Genomic DNA, 5,611 nt, shown 5'->3' with positions numbered 1-5,611 from the left:
TACCACGTACTTTGCATACACAGCATCTGAATGCATGTGCCACAGTCATATTTTCCTCATCACATCTTAGCATCTCCCAAGCAAATCCTATGAGAAGAAACCAGCAGGGTAGAAAAACTCTCCAAGAAGAACCTGAATAAGACTCATACAAACCATTCCTTGAAGAGACTTAGGTCAAGGTAAGAACCTTCTAAGATTTCCAGGGGGAGCTCCTAAGTCACGTCCTCCCAATCCTCTCCCCCTTATAACAGAGTCCTAGAATGATAGGGCCTCTACAGGGATGTATAGCAGATGATAAAGAGTATTTATATGCTGGTAATAAAGAGCATTATATGATCTTTCCATCAAGTCCCAAAAACCTGAAAAGCCCCTTCTAGATATATCCCCTCAGAGGGGCTTACCAAGGGAATGGGGAAGATACCACACAGGCTTTGCATGTCCATTCTCAGCCCAACACGACTGCTGCACATGGATTCCTAGACTATAGCTTTAGTTTTCTTATTGGACCAGGCTCTAAACCATGGCTGTTCAAACTATGAGCAGTTCAAAAGCAACCTGTGGGCTTCTGGCAGCCATTTCTCCCACTGCAACACAGCTGAAGAAGTCCCGGGTGTTGTTGGAGGGCACAAACCACCAGCACTAACTACACCCTGGCACAATTACCATGGACAGCTGCATGCCACTGGCACAGCCTCCCTGGAGAGGAGGAATCCCGAAGAGGCCACCCCTGCAGCATGTGGCCTTCTAAGGTGTGTGGTCCCCAGCTACAAGTTGAACAGCACTGCTCTGACCTGCAATGTCAAGCTGAAAAGATCTTGTCTGGAGTTGTAGAGCTCTTCATTTCATGTCACCCTTCCAGGTGATAACGGCCATCCTCTCCCACCAAGTTTGCATCCAATACTTTTTTAAGATATGGTGATTAATAAGGATTGACTTAGCAGTGTATAACATATAGCTTGCCATACAAATTACATAAGATCATTTCACAGATACCCCAGTGGAAAGTAATAGGTCTCTCTCTTTCACAAACACTTGGTCATTCTGCACACATAAGACAAACAGTCTGATTTATTTTTCCTTGGACAGACCAGCTAGAATCTAAACCACCTTCTGTTAGTCAGATTTTTCTCTGGCTCTTACCCATCGTAAGGGAAAAGAGGTCCTCCCTCCTGCATCTGGCCTGCTCCACACAGTTGCTACCTGTGTGCATAGGGGACTACAGGCACTGTTCTTTCCATATGCCACTGTGGGTGCAAGTAGTAATTAACACCATAGAGAAGTGAACTCACTGTGCTCAAGAGAACTGAAAAAAGGTTGTCTCCCTCCAGGCACCAAACAGTTTATGACATAATTGGAACACAGGCAAAAGCATCAGACTCTTATACCCATATTTATTCTGACTATTACAGATAAGTACAGTTTATGTGCGTCAACCTGGTTGAAGGCAGATTAGGGAGGGTTATTTACCTTGTGAGAAGTAGGTAGTGTCAGCAATGCCATTTCTGTGAGAAGCAGCTGTAAACATAGGAACCTTGCCAGTTTAAGCTTTTGATAGGTTACAATGAAACAGCCTATCTACAAGCTGGCTTTGCCATGTCTCCTATTCAAAGCCTTTCCAGGTTTTAGATTCCTTGGCCTGGATATTCCCTATCAGATCTCCAGAGGCTAAAATATAACACCTCTCTTGTGACCTTTCTGCCTGGCAGGCTTCTACCAAAGTCTATACCAGTTTCGACCTACATAGATTCTGCTCCATTTAGGGTTCACACACTGATGCATAACTGGGGACACTGAGGGAGTCGTACAGTGGTTCTCCTTGAACACAACACTTATCATACACACAGCTTAATGTTAGAGAAAGGATTTCTGGGTTACACTAAATACTGGTGCAAGAAACGAGAACAATAAATAAATTCTATACATCTTTATCTAGGCCATTTCAATGAGCAAGATGTGAATATATCTTAGCAAATGAGATTTTTTTCCCCCATGCTTGCATAAAACTCTCCCTTTAATAAGGAGGAGCAACCCTAAATGTTTAGGTGACTGTAAAAAACAGGCCAATGTATAGAAAGTCAGACACAGAGGAAAATTAAAATGGAAGTTCAGCTCCTCTGAACAACAACCTCAGAGGAAGGGCTACTAAGAAAGGAGTAATTACAACACAGGATGGATCATCGAAATGTGAAGCATATGCATTAAAGCAGAGTAATAATTGGGTTCTTGAAATCACTTATCAATGCATTTCTACATGCCAATAATAACTAATGACATATATTATGACATATATTTCAAACTGCAGCAAAGTTACTATATTGTCTATGTTATAGTTTGGAACTTTGTACTATTGCTTCCATTGAAAACAAAAGCCAAAACAGGAAAAGTGTTCTCTTTTCCCCCTTAAATTCCAAGAAACCAGTCACATTATCTTTTGGAGGAGTTAAAAGATGCGACAATTTCGTCTCCCTGCAGTATCCTTGCTGCTGGAAGCTAAATGGTCTCAATAGTTAATGGTCCTTTTTTTCTTCCACTGATTGCTGAAGGGGGCATCTAGATGGGTTTTTTTCACCAAAAAGATAACATAACTTTAAATCCCTTTTATATTGAACAAACACTAGAGTAATAGAACAACGTTATTTTGTCCATAAAACATTTATGGAGTATCTTTCATATCAAAAGCATTTGAGTTTCTTTCCACAGAACTAATTCTTTCTTCCATGCCCTGAAAATTGTAGCTAGAAAGACAAATCCAACAGTATTGCTCTTGGGTCACTGCTATATTGTCTGCTCTTGGTAGTAAATCCAGCAGCAAAGTGAGTTTATTAGATATAGGCTGCTTACAGATGCTAAAAACAACTCCCCCCTCCCTGCCAGCACTATACTTTAAACTCAGCATGTCCCCACAGTGAACCAAGTGAGTGCTCAGAAAAGGCATTGCATTAGCTGGATCCAGCTCGTCCAACATTTGTACCATTTGGGAGCTTTAGCAGGGCTTTTTTGGTGCTTTTATCTAATAGCCCCACTGAAGATGCCACAGAGCTGAGTTGAATTAATGTGCTGCTTCTTCCAGTAAAGCACATTATTTTATATTTTTCCACATCTGTTAGCACCCATAGTGACCATAAAAATGCAGATACCAGAAAAACCCACAGAGAATTCCGGCCTACCTCCATGACTCTCCAGAACCCTACTCTGAGTATAAGGCATTGCTAAATGTGCTTCAGCATCCACCTGTGCATACCATTAACAAGGCTAAGAAGCTGTGATGTAGGACAGAATGTGAAGGAAGAAGGGGGAGCTATTGCTACTTCTGGCAACAGTCAATAAGAATACATCTCAATACTAGTATTTAGGATCAACCCTGAGGGCCACTCTCAAGCAACCAGAGCCAAGTAGCCCTTTCCTACATTGCTCCATGAACTAAATCAGGAGTGGGCAAAATGGGGCTCACAGGCCAGATCTGGCCTGCCAAGCATTTCTGTTTGGCCCATGGCTGCCCCTCTAAAAGACACTGTCTCTCCACCTTCTGTGTAGTAGGTGTAGGCAACCACCCCCAACCCCAGCCCAGCCCTGTCTGTTCCCCAACCCCAAGGTAGTGGGTGCTGGAGACAAAGCTGGAAGCTCCTGCCCACCAACCCTGTGACCATTCATAGAGGAGACAGCCTGGACCTCAGCAAGAGGCAAAGTACAAGTATGGGTCCAACCCAGCCATGTGCCAAGGACTTGCATTTGGAATAAGGGTGCTGGGCTAGGACAGGCCAGACATTGGTAGGGATGTGAGCACCACTGACAGTCCCACCGTGTGCTACCACTTGCTGCACCACGTGCTGGGGCCATGGGCACAGAGTCACTGGTTACCTGGGCTGAGCTGGGCTCTGGTCAGGCCACAAGCACTGTTAATGGTCCCGCTTTGTGCCACAATGTGCAGCTAGGGTGGTGAACTGGGCACATGCCAGGGATTTGGGCCAGGAGCTGGGGATTACCCTGACTGGGCCCTGGTGAGGACACAGGTGCCGCTAATTGCCCCACTGTGTGCTGCCACATGCCACACCGTGTAGAGTTGATGAGGTGATTTGGGCCTGGAGCCATGAGTTATGTAGGGCAGGCTGGGCCCTGGTAGAAATACGGGCACCATTAATGGCCATGCTGCATCCCCACAGAAGGCATGCCACTCCTGCCACAGCTGCTGGCTTGCATGTGCCTGCCCTTCACGTGCCACTTGTACCTGCTGGCACATGTGACATGCAAGCCACTGGTGGTGCACTGCTCACCCTGTTCAAGACTTCCAGGCCACCTGCTATGATTAGCACAACCACAGGCTTTACCTGGCACCTGGGTGGCAGCTACAGCAACAACTAGAGCTGTGTGAAACAGCACCATTTTGTTTTGACTTCTGTTTCACCATTTCAGTGGGACAGTGTTTCATTTTGAAAGCACTGTTCCATTTCATTTCATCGAAACTTTTGTTGTTCTGATGTTTCACCCATAGGCTATAATGGGGAAGCATAAAACTACCTGTTTACGTTGTCATTTCTTGCCTGATTTGGATGAAACTTGCAGGGATGATATCTTCTTCTGAGGCCATGAAGTCTGCCAAGATTTAAGGAGCTAGGTGCAGGGGTTTCTGGGAAACTGCACCTCAAAGTCTTAAAAGCAAAACTCATGTCACGTGTGTGTTAAGGCACAATGAGGTTAAAACTTCAGGCATGCTAGCCCCTGCTGAGGCCACAAAGCCTGCCAAGTTTCAAGAAGATAGATGTATGGGTTTCTGGGAAACTACACCTCAAGCTGCAGACAAGCAAAACTTGTGACGTGTGTGTGTGTGTGTGTGTGTGTGTGTGTGTGTGTGTGTAAGCCACAGCTGACAGCTGTTTTTCCATTCACCTGCCCCTCTCAGAGGACTGGAATTGGAAGGGATCTCAGGAAAGGATCAGTCACTGGCTGGCTACACATGTGAATATTAGAGCAGTCTGTCCGCACTCTTCCCCCTCCCTCCCCATAATTTCTGTTTTCCTGCAAGCAAACCCAGCTTCGAAACTCAAAACGTTTTGACACTTTCAAAACATTTTGAGTGCCCTCATTTTGTTTCAAGGCTGGGTAGCATGAACTGAACTAATAGCTAACGTTAACATAGAATGTAATAATAGTAAAATATAACCATGTTAAGTCTTGTCCTGTAAGCAACTTGAAAACTCCATTTTGTATCTTTCTGCTTGACATAAGTGAATGAACTCTGCATAGCCTTTATGTATGACTGTGTGTAAAAGGGTGAATGGTGAGAGAATGGCATAGAGATGGGAGAAGATTCAATTGTTTATGTAAGTAACAAGGCACCAAATGTTAAGTTACCAGTCAGTAAATTAATTAATGAATGGCTGAAGAATCCCTTTGAGGCCTAGGGCACAAAGAAGATAAAGAAAAGAAGATATGCACCCATCCTGCCAGATGGGCAGCAAAAACACTCCAAGGCTAAGATAAGCTGAAGACAAAAGAAGAACAACTGCAAAAACAGAAGCTGGGCATGGAAAAACCCCAAAGCACGGAAACAAAGGATGCCAATCCCTATAAAAAAACACTTTGAAAATGCCCAGTTGGGTGAGCCTTTTTCTCT

Source organism: Gavialis gangeticus, unplaced genomic scaffold, assembly GCF_001723915.1.
Source record: "Gavialis gangeticus isolate Ggan-Ray unplaced genomic scaffold, GavGan_comp1, whole genome shotgun sequence".
Taxonomy (NCBI): domain Eukaryota; kingdom Metazoa; phylum Chordata; order Crocodylia; family Gavialidae; genus Gavialis; species Gavialis gangeticus.
This window is presented reverse-complemented; position numbering follows the sequence as displayed.